Here is a 15,370-nt window from a genome sequence, read left to right on the forward strand (position 1 = left end):
TTTTATTATTACCTGTTTGGTTTTGATACAGTGTCTATGCAGCCCAGGCTGGATTCAAAGTCTAGATCCTCCTTCCTAACCTTCCTAAGCCTCCTGGAGGCTGAAATTGCATGCATGTGACAGAATGTAGGATAATCAATACATTGACAGAATGTAGGATAATCAATACATTTTTTGAGATTATTTTTAAAATATTGTGTGTTTGGGTGTTTTGCCTGAATATATGTCTGTGTGCCACATATGTGCAGTGCCTGCATAGGCTAGAACAGGGCATCAGATCCCCTGGAACTGGAGATACAAACAGTTGTTAGCTGCCATGTAGGTGCTGAGAATCGAACCTGGGTCCTCCAAATGCAGATAGTGCTCTTGACCATTAATCCATATCTCCAGCCCCAATTCATACATTATTTTAAATAACACAAACCAACTCTTTTCAAAGGCAGCTTTGGACCATAAGGAAGAACTTTGATCTTTCTCAGACATTAAGGTAGAGACTGATGAGGTGAATAATTGAGTGTTGTTTGTTGAATGACATGGCCCTGATGTCATTCACTTGCAGAATTACTAGGAGATGAGAGCATCTCTGAACTTGGGGAAGGGATGGATATATACCAAGTAGTGATGGGGAAGGGAAAATGCCAAATAATGATGGGAAAGGGATATTTGCCAAGTAGTGGATAAACTACTTACCCAAGGGTGAATCTAGTAAATATCTTTATGTGGGCCATGCAGTAGTTTTAAGTCTTCTAAGTCATTACCAACATTTTGAGAAGTTAAATAGAGATATAGACCATTTCTTAAAAATTCAGAAGTTCTGGAAATAATGGCCTTGGAATTCCTACATAGCAACAGTCACCTAACATGAGTTAGCAACTACTTCTTTAAAGGAGATGTGTGGTCTCCAGGCAGTCATAGACCTGGCATTTCATCTGTGTAACACTCAGCCTCATTTATTTTCCTGTACTAACTGCATGGCTCCCAAATGCATTTGAGTCTGAGAACTTCTACTGTGGAGTATGTTCTGATGAGTCTAAGAATTGGGGCTATGAGGCCAATGGGGAGGATAAGTTCCTATTTAAAAATGACACCACCATTTCCCCTCCAAAACAATCTATGATATGTTGCCACAAGCATGAAACTTGTAACTGAATGGATAATAAAGACATTTGTAAGGACACGACACAGTGTGAAGGTGCATACTTGTATACATATACAGCTGGTGTTAAACAAATGTTTATTGCATAAATTAATAAGAAGCATGAGGGCATTGACCACAATTCTAAAGCCTAAATATATGACTTCTTGCTATGCACAGTACAGTTTCTGAATCCACTAGATTTTTCCCTTTTTTCTCATATTTTCCTCCACCTTTTAATCTCAAGATTAAGAACAGAGCTTAATCAATTAATTAATCAATCTGTTCATCTCCAGTTGACCAGTCGTATTAGTATGCTGCAGTTCTGGAGTGCACCCATCGAAGTCATGAAGTCAAGACTTCTTACTTTGGAGATGTGGGTCTGGTCCTGGTTGTCACTCTTTGAACAAGTCTCTTGGTTTTCTAGTCCAAAGTTTGTCCTTCTGTGGAACCGTGTGGTCTCCAGGGTGACTTCCTGCTTTACAGCCCCTGTCTCTGAGCAAACAAGGCGAAAGGTAAGTGACTGGCGCTTCAGGGCGAGCAGAGCCTAGCAGGGAAGGACAAGAAGAGACACCCTTCCCCTATAATTAAGGCGAAGAGACTTCTAAACGTCCCGGCAGCAATCCATGGAGGACCAACAATAGAGCAGGAACTCATTAGCAGAATGTTGAGTAAGACTCAGAGAGAAGAGAAGGCTGATGAGGAGGGAGTCCAATTGGTGACAGGGGATTTTTATAAAGAAAGAGTAGGAAAAGTACTGCTAATTAGGTCATTTAGAAACTGAACAACTGAATGTAATTCCTCCTGAAGCATTAAGAAAACAGCCAGGGGAGGCATAAGAGTACAAGAATATATGCTAATAGGCAAAAAACAGGATCCCTGAGTAACTCAGACAATAATGCCCAGGCAAGCTAATAGATGTCAGATGGAAAGCAGCACCTGATTTTCAATCCAATCTCACTTGAGGAGACAGATTTGAAAAAATACATAGAAGCAGCACATAGTAAGCACTCAGAAAATATTTGTTAAATTGAATTGTATTTGCAAAGGCTCAGGTGTGCTTCACTACTCTAAACCCCTAACTTGAAAGAAATGAAACATACAACAAATCTCAGAGTGATTATTCCTTTCACAAAAAGAGTCATCAAAAAGGCATTCTGTGCAGAAACCTTTGTCTTTAAAATATAAAATTAAAACAATTCTATTTGCCCAGATTTCTCTCTAGCGTATATCAACAGGATGAAGTTGAGGATCTATATTGAATTTTGCATCCACCTGGGCCTAACAGCACCAGGTACAGTAACTTTGAATGAATGTATGCACAGATCTTGATCATTCATTGGTATAGAACAAAGCATCTCAGATTAATAGTCTCAAACAACAGCTACTTTCTTCTGTCATAATTCTATGTGTTGACTGTGTCCTATAAGAAGTTCTTTGACCTCAACAGATAAACTGAGCTGATAGTCTTAGTTCAGAAATTATCTGAATGTAGATTTACAGTCTATGCGTACAGCTGGCTAAGTGAGATCGCTTTTACAGTTCTGCATGTATCCCATCGGCTCCCCATTAGTTACTGAACTCTTAAAACTGGTATTGTAACATTACCACAATGTTTTGCGCCAATTTTATAAACTTTACAGTGCAATATGTGTTCCTTTTCTGAGGCAAACCAAAGGTATATTTCTCACGGTTCTGCTGCTATCAGCAGCGTTGATGGAGGATCTTTTATACAGTTGTAATAGATAGAAATAAACCAGATTGCAGTTTTTGTTTTTCTTTTTTTGAAAATTTAAACCATGTACCAAGTTTCTGGTCAAGATTGTGTAGGATAAGTTAAACATAATTGCATTCTATTAACCAATATGAGTGTATTTCTTATGCATATAGTTACATTGAAATAACGTTCTAAAAAGCAAAAAAAAAAACTCAGGAAAAATATAGAATGGTCAGTCAAAGCAAACTGTGAAATCAATTTCAAGTAACAAAACTGATTAAAATACAAAAGTCTAAAGACTGAGAGATGGCTTAGCAGTTAAGAACATACATATTGTTCTTGCAGAGGACCTGAGTTTGGTTCTGAGCACACACATCAGACAGTTCACAACTGCCTACTACAGTCCCTGATGCCTTCTGGACTCTACAGCCACCTGCACTCATGTTCATAAACACAACATACATACAATCACATGTATGCACATGTGTGCACACACACAGTTAAAATTAAATAAATAATTTTATGTCTACAAAGCTACCAAGTATTTAGAAATGTATTGACAAAAATAAAGACAATCTTGCCTTCTTTTGAACATAATCATTAGCTTTGGGCTCAGATACTTTCTTAATAAACTCTTAGACTCTTTATAATTGCTTTCTATTTATTTATTGTATACTTGTGTATGTTTCACTGATGTAATATGAGTAAATAAACCTTGTCTATGACCAAAAAATAAACAAATAAAATCTTTACCAAACTTCAAAAAAAAAAAAAGTTCTCTGGGGATTCTTCCTTCTCTCATGTGATGACCAGCATATATCAGTTGGTGGTAAGTTATCTAGATACCAGGGGGGCTATGGTGACTTTCTCTCCTCACAATTTTTCAGCCACCACCACCATCCCCTGTGTGCACTCTCCAAGGAGTCAGTCCAGCGAGGTGGAGAAATATCTCACCTGGGGTTAGGTATTCCAAAGCACAAAATCAGAAGCTTTGGATCTTCTCAAGCTTTTGAACTAGCGCTGAGACTTCTGGAATATTCCACTGGCTAAAGCAGATCACAGAGGCAACCTGTGACTCAATGCCTGAGGCAGCTACAAAAGAATATGACTCTGAGGAGAGATGGTTAATTGAGGTTTGCCCTCCCTCTTCCTGTGGAGCAAGAAGGAGGCTTAGAGTCATGTACTTGCTAGCACGTACCATTCTTTAGACACAGGAAGAATGACTCAGAGACAAGACCCAAAGGCCAGAGGTTGAAACCAAGAGCTGAGAGGAATAATGCCAGAAAAAAGAGAGGTCTGAACACGGAATGTCCCTTGACTTAAGTGGAAGAAATCAGGGACTATGGCAGCCTGGATTTCAGAACTGCTGTAATAATCCCTTCCTTCTCCTTTAGAACAGGGAATATTGTAGTTTTCTGACCTTTCCCCTACTCTGTGGTGGAGAATGGAGGACAAATGGATTGTTCTCTTTCTTGATCCTCAACCATATAGTGTTGTGACCCTGGACTTTTGGCTCATTTCACATAGAATGAGGTTTGCGTAAGTGAGGGAATTTTTCATCAGAGAAGGCATGAATCATGAAGGTGGCTTCAACAGGATACGTCCCCCACATCCATCACTTTTTGCAGATTCCTCTCCCACATCCCCTGGGGCCTGATGCCATGACATGGCAGAATCTGGAGGAACTGACACTCCACTGGCTATCGGGAGGAGTGTACAGTTGAAAGCCTCCATATTATTCACTTTTTCAGATGTTGAGCCTCAGTGTAAGACGTCTGGCTGTCACAGTTGAGAGACCACCCTTCGGGATGACATGAGGAGTCCATGCAGAAAGGGAAAGGTCTTGAGACTGATATGAGGAGCAAAAGAGGCCCAGCAGATCTAAGATCCCAGGTAAGACTCCACTCAGTACCCCTACCCAAGAGAGCTCCAGAGAGACCGGTATATCTCTGTCAAAGGGGTCGACCATAACCGTACAAGAGCAATACAATATTTGGTTTTAGCCTTTGAATGTTAGGACAATTTACTAACACAGCTACTGGTAACCAAAAGAGATGAATCAGTGGGTGATTATGGGCAAAATATGATGCTTAAAGGAGGTTGTTATGTTTTCATACAACTGAGCCAGTTTAGAAACACAAGGAAACTTGTGAGAACACGATATGAAAAAGAAACCTCTCATCTGTTCTGGGTAAGAATCGGGAGAAGCTCACAAACAAATTATAAACCACGTTTGTAGTCAAAACATGTCTCAACCTCCTTATGGACTATGGATAATAAAAATTCATTTGACCTTTTTCCTATTTGGCCTTTTTTAATCTCATCATCTTGTAAACCTGTGCTGTGAGTGTGTTTGTGTGTGTTATTTAAATGCAACTACTGAAAAGCTTGTGCGCACTCTAGGACTCATATTATTATTTTCTTCCTAAGCCCTCCCAATACTGAGCTTAAATCTACATTAAAAATGCCTCTTAATTAATTGCAGCAATTGAGTCATTTTGAAATTCTTTACTGTGCTGTTAAAGCAAGTATTCCAACTTCGCTTCCCAAGAGGTCTCTGGAAACAATACCTCCAGCTGCTCCAACAATCCTCATTGATGTGCATCTCTCAGTGCAACTGTCAATACTATCCAAAGGTCTGTTTTCAATTCAAGGAATATTTATTGAGCCCCTGCATTGGCATGAAAGAAAAATGGAGCTCCTTTACATCCACTTATATGTTTCACCCTGGGGAGTCAGGCTTAACCTTAGACGAAAAACAAAACAAAACAAAAACGTTTTAGTTGAAAACTAGGCATCTCCACACTATTGATTCTAGCATCCTCACGGTGGCCTTGATGCCACAGCCCTAGGAAGCCTCTGCACCAGTGACCAGTGACATGCTAAAGTGATGACTCAGGTGTCCATTGGACAAGAACATAGATATGGGCTGTGGAGAGTGGAATGGAACCCAATCTGAGTCTAGCCCAAGGTGGACATAAAAGGAAAGAGCTGGGTGAAATGTAAAATGTGAAAAATAATGAGATTGGGAGAAAAATGGTGCCATTAACATAAAAACGTAAGACTGTGAAGCAGCTAGAAATGCAGTAATGGATGGAAGATCCACCCAAAATTACACTTACTCGTTTGGATCAGAGGATAATTTAACATGGCTTTTGTGTGGGCTGTTGGCAGCATAAAAGCATCTGGGAAGCAGATAGGTAATCCAGGAAGGCAGGAATCCAGGATGCCTCCATGTGCAGCCATGTGTGTGTCCCCTTTGAATTGGACATTGCTTTTCCCCCGCCTTCCAACTGACTTCATGTTCCAAGATATGATAAAGGTCTGGACCCGAGGCTTGGGATTCCAGTGAGCCGCCTCATCAGACTTCTTCCTGAGGATGTCATCCTACTTCTAGACAACCTAAGAAGCACAGGAGAAAGGAAGTGCTACCAGAACAGAGCACAAAGCACCAAGCCTGATCTGACACCCAAAGGAGATTCATTATCACCTACCCACCAAGCAAAGTAATAGAATTCCATTACTTACGCTTCAAACAGACACTGTATATGGAAATGAACTGGGTGCCTTACCAATAGCTTGGTAACATCTCAGCATCCTTCAAGCCCTTTGAAGAAACTGCTGTCTTTCATCACTCGTGGGTCCAGACATGCCTGTATTTAAGCCAGAAATTGAAAATGAACAATACTGTGACGATGAAGCCGTGCTTGGGTGGTTTCAGTCCTGTCATGCCCAGTGACCCATTGTTTTATGCCTAAAAGTTTAAAACAATAAAACAGAATTTGTAAATCAGGCTCAAATGAATCTGAAAGCCAGATGCCTCTTTAATGTATTTTTATCATTTCTTTTGTTCGCTCCAGATTGCTTGCTTGTGCATATTGTGCTCTGTATATTGTCTCTTGTGCCCTCCACCCTCCCTTCTCTCAGCCCCCCACCTCCCGTTGGTTTCCTTTGTCTCCCCAGACAATTTTACTTCTACTACCATATCATGTGTGTGTGTGTGTATGTGTGTGTGTATGTGTGTGTGTGTGTGTGTGTGTGTGTGTGTAGGGTGGGATTTGTGTATTTATACAAAATCTGGGAACCACAAATGAGACATACAATATTTACCTTTCTTTTTTGTTTTTAAAATACTTCTAACATTTCACGTTTTTAATTTTTTGAGAATTTCATACATGAGTGTTGTCACATCATTTCTGCCCATCCATCTTTCTCCTCCCTCCAACTCTTCCTGTGTCCCCCTCACTCCATCTCAAATTCATGGGCTCTTCCTCTTTAACTATTGTTACAAATGTGTGTGTGTGTGTGTGTGTGTGTGTGTGTGTGTGTGTGTGTGTGTGTGTGTTTGCTCGTAGGTATATGTGATTAGGGCTGACCACTTGGGACTAAATAACCTATCGGGCCTCATCCCTGGACAAGACTGAGTCTCCCTCTCTCCACAGCCACTGAGATTGTAGCTCTTCATCTAGGCATAGGGCCTTGTGAGATTTCCCACATCGATGTTGGCATGGCAACTGGCCCAGTGGAGCCAGTCTTAGTTAGATGAGCATCTATTTGAGGTCCTACAAGCCCAGCTTCCCTGTCCTAGACAGAAGACACTGTCTTCACAGCAGATGTTCTGGCCCACTAGCTCTTACACTCTTTCCACCCTTCTTCCTCGATGTTCCCCGCTTGGTATATTCCTTTCTAAGACTGGCTTAAATTACTTAATGTGATTATCTACAGTTGTATCCATTTTTCCCACCAGCACAATAGCTTAGTTCTTTATGAATTATGAGAAAAATCCCATTGTGTATGTATAATACATTTTCCTTGTCCATCTTTCTATTGCTGGACACCTGGCTGGCTTCACAGTTTAACTATTTTATTGTACTTTCAAAACCAAAATATATAGTCGATACCTCTTCTTTTAGGGGCCAACTATAGTTTATATTATACCATTATATCCCCTTAGTAATTGTTTGGTCTTCAAGTAACAAAATATTTTCTTTTAGGAAGTACCATTTTATAACTATTGTGGCACATAACAATAATTGTTAAATATACCAATTTTCAGCTGGTTTCACTTTCTTTTTAATTTTTTTCTTCTTCAATAAATTTTACTATGAAAAGCTGCAAATAAATAAAAAATTGAAAATCTTCTTTAAAGTTCTCTTCAGAAATATATCCAATTATTATCTATACCCATGGTGAACCATCCCACCAACCTTGCTGTGCCAGATACAAACTCAAATGCAGGGGCATAGTGACATGGCACCGAGATGCCTCAGTTTCCCCAGAGGAAATGGCTGCATGTCAGAATGAAGAGACAGACTGGAGATGGCACTGAGATGCCTCAGTTTCCCCAGAGGAAATGGCTACATGTCAGAATGAAGAGACAGACTGGAGATGGCACTGAGATGCCTCAGTTTCCCCAGAGGAAATGGCTGCATGTCAGAATGAAGAGACAGACTGGAGATGGCACTGAGATGCCTCAGTTTCCCCAGAGGAAATGGCTGCATGTCAGAAAGAGGAGACAGACTGGAGATGGCACTGAGATGCCTCAGTTTCCCCAGAGGAAATGGCTACATGTCAGAACGAAGAGACAGACCAGAGGGAGTTCTCTTAGTCACAGATGACCAACCTTCCTTACCATCACCTCCCCCGGGAGTTCTCTTAGTCACAGATGACCAACCTTCCTTACCACCACCTCCCCCGGGCAGCCTCACTTTTTCATACAACCATCAAAAGAAGAACTGGCATCTTTACCACTTCTCTGGTCTCACAGGAGGCATGCTGCAGGAGGAATCTCACTCAGTTCTCACAGCAATTCATCCACAGTGCTTCCATCTCTCCTGCTTTGTCAGCAAGCTAAACAAGCTTGGAGAAGCCGAGCAAGTCACCCAAGTGTTGACTGAATGAATGCACAGTCGCCCGGACTGCCGGGTCCCCCCCCCAGTATCCATCCGTTCCTCTCTCTTTGCCTTTGACATACTGCTAGATCATGATCTTAACTCTGCTGCATCTAGACTACCTGTCACCGATGGAATGAAGAGAAAGTGATTAATGCCACCCTCAACTGGTGCCCGGAACAGTCCCACCAGATTATCCCTGCATGTTTTCTTTCTGTGTTTGCAGGATGAACACAGAGGATGCACTGGAAGACTTAGAGGAAGGAGCCTCTGCCCATGTACTAGGGTTCCACAGAGACATGGAATAGGATGGATATACACACACTTAACTTTACGTATAGGTAAATGCACACATCCATAAACTGGAAACATTTATACACATATGAGCAGATTGGTTATGCGATCTTGGCTCACTGAGTTACAAAAACTGAGGAGTCTTAAGATCTGCTTCTGTCTGTAAACTGGGATCCAGCAAAGCTGGAGGTAAAAAGGCCTGAGAGCCAATGAACCAGGGGCAAAAGACTGATGCTCATGCCCAAGCCTTCAGATGGAAAGCCAGAGAATCTTCCATTTCTCCATACTTTTCCTCTACTCAAGCCCTCAGTGGGTTAGATGAGACCCTCCCATAGTGGGGAGGGTGAACTTCTTCCTTAGCACACCAAATTTGTTTTGCTGGTCTCTTCAAGACACACTCTCACAGAAATGATATTTAGTGAGATACCTGGACATCCTGTGATCCAATCAAGTTGACAACCTAAAGTTAACCATCACAATCCCTGGAGCTCTTCATGGTTATATGTAAGCATGATCAAGTTCAAACTTATTTTCTGAAAGATGAATCACCACGCAGAATTGAAATGAGCCATCTCAGCTGAGCCAGCTAAGTTTAGTCAGCCCTCGGCCCTCTTTGCAGCTGACCACAGATGTGTGAGGTAAAAAAAAAAAAAAAAAAAAAAAAAAAAAAAAAAAAAAAAAAAAAAAAAAAAAAAGTACACAGACTAGAACATGGGAGAGAAATACATCTTTATTGTGAGAAGACACTGTGGGTTTTATATTCTATATTATCACTGGTACTTTTAATTAACTCCAAATCCCATTATTTCAAGAGGCAGAAAGCCAAGACTGGTGATGAATGCCACGTCCTAGTAAAGTTCTCCCAATGTAGCCTGGCTGTTTATAAAACTGACCCAAAAACACCTTACACACATGTTTTTACCAGTATTTCCAGTACTAGAAAATAATCTGGGGAAATCCCTGCCTTGGAAAGCTTTTCTTACACAACAAGCTGCACCCCCAAATCAAGTAGCTTACAACGAAGCAACCCCACATAAATACCACCACCCCCTTGAAAAATCCATATTTTAGTGAACAAGTTTGAGACTACAGTGTCTGCTGGGCTTAGCTGGGCCGTTCTGCCTCCCTAAGCCATGCTCTGCTAACATCAGCTGGGCTCACCCAGATGTCTGTGAGCAGCTCAGGGTCAGCAGCCATGCATGCGTCGGGTGATGACGTCAGCATGGTGTCTCTTTCTCCAGCAGACTGGCTGAGCTTGACAGCGTGGTAGCCATGGTAGAGGCAGTGAGCCCAGTAAGAGCACACGTTTTCAAGTTACTTGGTTAAAGCAGGTTCAATGGCTATACCAAGAAAAAGTGTGGGAGGCCATTATCAAATGCATGGGTATGGGGAGGTGAGAACAAACGGGGCCATTACTGCAACCAATCTGCTGCAGTATCCCAGGATCACTGTGTAGGGACCAACGTGCAAACAGTTATGTCCCCCAAGTAGTTTCTTCTAGCCTGTGACCTTTAAACCTAGTCCAGCTAGACCTCCAGTACCAAATCTTCAGAACACCAGTTAGCTTTTCGAGTGTATTAGAAACCACACTTGGAAAAAAGTGATCAGTTCATTGCTCTCATGACTGCTTTGGCAGGGCGCTCAGAGGCAGAGCACTGACTCCATCAGACTGAAGCATGTTTCCATAGGATGTGAGAAATCTTCCTGCAAAAAATGAACTGTGCTCTACAGAGCACTATGGTGATATTTTATTTGTGCTGAAATGTGATTTTATTTATATGTTAATAAATAAAGTTGCCTGGAGATCAGAGGTCAAAGCAAGCCATAAGCAGAGTCAGGCGGTGGTAGCCCACACCCTTAATCCGATCACATGGCAGGCAGAGTCTCTGTGTGGTCAAGGACACAGCCAAATGTGGTAACAGGAGCCTTTAAGCCCAGTACCAACCATAGAGACCTGGAGGTCTATATAGACAGGCAGTGACAAGGAAGTCATGTGGCTGGGCTCAGAGCCAATAAGAAGGCAGAACAGGAAATCAATAAAAGCACAGGTTAGACAGGAAGAAGCTCTCTCTGGGGAAGCTGCTGCTGGTAGTAAGCTAAAGCTAGTCATGGCTATTGCTCTGATCTCTTTGGCTATTTCCTCTGTATTTGGCTCTGTGTTTCTTATTTACTAAGACTGTTTAGAATTTTGTCTACAGAGCACCCGGCCTCCTTGTACTCCTCTGCATGGCAAAGAGGGTGTGTAGCAATTTCCTGAGACAGAGCCCTCCATCTTGGAGGGAAGCTCATTAAGCTGAGGAAGTAAACAGATCACAGGCTTCAGGAAACCCCTGGAACTGACCAGATTGTTAGGCCCCTACCTCACCAGGCATATATAAGCAGTAAGAACTTCTGAGAGACCATCCCAAACAAACTCAACTGCCTACAAGGCTCTCAGAAAAGCTGACCTGCCTAAAAGAGGGTCAGACCAGCCAGGCTACCTGGAAGGAGAGAGATCAGCCAGGCCACCTGGAAGGAGAGAGACCAGCCAGGCGACCTGGAGGAGCTCGGATAACCCGAGGTTCCTGAAAGAGACTGTCTCCTACCTGTTGAGCAGCCTGCAGATTATGCGTGCATTCTAGGTTTCCGGTATTTATTAACTGTGCACATATGCTGAAGTGGACTTTTGGTTATGTAGCTGTCTGAGGAATTTTTGCTCTTCTAAGTAACCCCTCACCCCCATTTTTTGATAATCCCAATAAAACCCATTGGATCGCTACAACACCAAGTTGTACTTGGTCCAGCTAAGCCCAGCAGACACTGTAGTCTCAAACTTGTTCACTAAAATATGGATTTTTCGAGGGGGTGGTGGTATTTATGTGGGGTTGCTTTGTTGTAAGCTATTTGATTTGGGGGGCAGCTTGTTGTGTAACAAAAGCTTTCCAAGGCAGGGATTTCCCCAGATTATTTTCTAGTACTGGAAATACTGGTGAAAACATGTGTGTAAGGTGTCTTTGGGTCAGTTTTCTAAACAGCCAGGCTACACTGGGAGAACTTTACTAGGACATGGCATTCATCACCAGTCTTGGCTTTCTGCCTCTTGAAATAACGGGATTTGGAGTTAATTAAAGTAAGGTGGCATCCTTACTTTGGTCTATCCTTGATTCCCTGCCTGGAGTGAGCAGATGTTTGTTTACCTCTCTACAGGAATAAGGTCACACAACAGAGGATGTGTAAGATGAAGCATTTCTGAAGCTTAAGCCATTCAACCTGTGGCCATTTGTTATGGCAGTCCTAGAAAATGAGTATGTGTGTGAATAATCACCTGTGTTATGGGCCACTGCACACTCATTCCAATTTCTGCTTCTTACTCTTAAGATTGCTGGCCCCAGTTCCATCTATGAACACAGGATGATGTTTGCCTGGGCTCAGCCGGCAGGCCAAAAACCAGTTCAAACCCCAATCTCCTGACCCTAACTACGCACTTTTTTTTTTTTTTTTTTTTTTTTGCACGTTATTACTCTGTAGACGTTCTTAACAACAACAAAAAAGTTGAGAACAAAGCAAAGACAGGAAGGTGCCCCCATTGTGCAATAGATTGGTTTCTCCAAGAATTAGTTCTTAATCGATTCCTTATAAACTCAATGGTATTTTAAGCGCTCCCAAGGCATTTCCCATTTAAAAGTGCCCTGTGGGAGCTCCTTTTGTACAGCGAAGGGTATTTTTTTTTTTTTTGCAATGTGAATGATTACCTGCTTCCTTCTAAATTTGTTTGCTTTCCAAGCATAATTTCCTTTCCTATAAGAAATTGGTGTGCGTGCATGAAAGTAGGCCTGCCTTCAGCTCTGTGTCTCTGCTTTGGCTGGCAGGGGTTGCCATCCTAGTTAATGATAGAAATGAAGGCTGCCCACAAGGAGCGGTACCTTTTAAATACATGTGCTGTCTGAAATGCCTCTCTCCATTTCCAGCCAGTTTGAACATCCTCAACTTAAAAATCATTGCTTGTGCAGGAAAAGAGGCAAAGCATCGTTTTCTTAGATGCCAACATTGAGCTATTAGCGACTCCCTAACTATTAGTGAGCTCTGTGTAAATTGCTAGTCCAGGAAGTTAGGAGTGTGTAAAGCAGCAGGTGCTTCCTTTCCCTCTCTGGGTCTGCCTCTAACTGCCGGTGTAGGAAGATTTCCTTCTGGTGGCCCATGAGAGAACGGACAGCTATGGATAATAGTGTGACTTTAGTAACTGTTTCTAGGGGCAACAGAAGTGGATCCAGGGTTAAGAACACTTGCCTGGGTTCAGTTCTCAACACATACATGACAGCTAATAAAAATGTCAGCTAATAAAAAATGCCACTTCTAAGGGATCTGATGCCCTCTTCTGGCTTCCTTGGGTGCCAGGCATGCATGTGGTACACACAGACACATGCAGACAAACATCTCTGTAAGTAATAAATCTTTAATAACAGCTACCATTAGGGGAATGAAAGTTACTAATGTTTTCATGGTTGTCTCTTGCTGTTGTTTCTGTTGCAGATTACTTAATTTCATAAACACCTGTAGAGAGCCCAAGTGTCAGGCACTGCTCTTAGTCCTAGGGATACAAAGGGGAAGGGGATGCTTGCTCTCTCTCACACATGCTCTACCTCCACTAAGAAGACACGTGTGTAAATGACAACCACGGCAACATGGGGGTGCAGTAGTATAGAAAGGCACATTGGAAACACAATGAGAAGTGCCACACTTGGCTGGAAATGGAAACGCATTTCCCCAGAGCTGGAGGCATTCTCACAAAATCTTGAAGAATGAGTAGGTGTGTGTCAAATGCATGATGTCACACAGGACCTTTCAAGATGAGACGGTTGTACATTCCATGAGGCAGTGATGCGATCCTGGTGTTTGGAGGCTGGTGGGTGGCAGGCAGGACACAGGAAATGAGGAGCGAGTGGGAATTTGGTTGGAAACATTCATGGTGTCAAGACCACAATGCAACTTGGGCATTCACTTGCTGTGGATTGATTTCATCCTAGAGGGGTGTCTTAGTTACTTTTCTGTTGCTGTTCTAAGACACCACAACCAAAGCAACTTGTAGAAGAAAGAGTTTACTGAGGCTTACAGTTTCAGAGAGTGAATCCATGACCATCATGGTGGGGAACACAGCAGTAGGCAGGCAGACATGGCACACCCTGATCATCCACAAGCACCAGGGAGGGAGGGAGGGAGGGAGGGAGAGGTAGAGGTAGAGGTAGAGAGAGAGAGAGAGAGAGAGAGAGAGAGAGAGAGAGAGAGAGCTAACTGGTAATGGTATGGCCTTTTGAAACCTCACAGCCCACCCTCAGGGATACACCTCCTCCAACAAGACCACACCTCCTAATCCTTCCCAAACAGTTTCAACAACAGGGGACCAAATATTCAAGTATACTGGGGCCAAGTATTCAAACACATGGACCATTCTTATTCAAATAAGGAAAGGACATGATGAAATTTGGAACCTGGGAAATGGCCCAAAATCTGTTGGGGCTGAGGGCAGGGAACTGAACCAGAGAGAGAACTATAACGCCAGGACAGCAACTGTGGGGAAGGAGAAGAGGCAAACGATTCACACAATAGTGGTGAGTAAAATTCTGCAAGTTGCTGACTGTGAGATAAGACCAAAAAAGGTCTTAGGAGATCACACATCTCTGGCCTCAGCAACACGTGTCCTTAGGTGGGGAGGAGAGAGAGGTGACATGGACCAAGGAACAAGCTAACGGGACAGATTTCCAGAGACCAGAGTTCAGACACTGCAAAGGAGATTCTTAGGAGTCAGAGTCCCACTCACTCCCACCAGCAGGTTTGGGACCTGCTTGCTCATTCTGACCTAGCTATTCCTCAGAAATCTCACTTTCCGTCAGAGTAGAAATGAGTTCGATTTGCAGCCAATAGCCACAGGAAGCATTAGCCCTTAACTAATTGTTCAAAGCTGTATCTGTCAGGTTCTCAGTTCTGCAGGGCAGAATGTTCTGGCTACTGTAGTCAGGGAAGAAAAACAAATTATTGAAATATATAATTGGCTCATAAAATCACCCAGAAGGCCAGGGGATGACTCTTGGACCACACCAGACCACTGATGCTGAGTTCTGGAAGCCTAAAATTCTGCCTCCGTTGCTCAGAAGTCATGCTGATTGACCAGAAAATGGTCTCTGGTCCTTATTTCCTCCTCATTTTTGTTCCCACAAAACTCTCCCATCAATGCATGTAATTGGTAGAACTTGAATTTATGGATATGTCCAGAAGGTAAAATGCAAGTATCTGACTTTTTCCTTGGGGAGGTGAGATTCATGAGTGCAGAAAACACGCCATAAACAGAAAAACAAACAT

The 15,370-nt window shown here is 42.5% G+C and overlaps 1 long non-coding RNA gene across 2 annotated transcripts in view; it reads right to left on the minus strand.

Annotated features, from left to right (window-relative positions):
• Nucleotides 1-1,213: 1,213 nt before the first annotated feature.
• Nucleotides 1,214-15,370, minus strand: part of LOC121821341 (uncharacterized) — a 29,755-nt gene continuing 15,598 nt past the window's right edge. For both annotated transcript variants that reach the window (XR_006062095.2, XR_013043383.1), the window contains 3 exons: nucleotides 6,425-6,505; nucleotides 5,975-6,254; nucleotides 1,214-1,630 (listed from right to left, as the gene is read on the minus strand). This is a non-coding gene — a long non-coding RNA (uncharacterized LOC121821341). The remainder of the gene's footprint in view (nucleotides 1,631-5,974; nucleotides 6,255-6,424; nucleotides 6,506-15,370) is intronic.

The sequence above is a fragment of the Peromyscus maniculatus genome, chromosome 11 (assembly GCF_049852395.1).
Source record: "Peromyscus maniculatus bairdii isolate BWxNUB_F1_BW_parent chromosome 11, HU_Pman_BW_mat_3.1, whole genome shotgun sequence".
Lineage (NCBI taxonomy): Eukaryota > Metazoa > Chordata > Mammalia > Rodentia > Cricetidae > Peromyscus > Peromyscus maniculatus.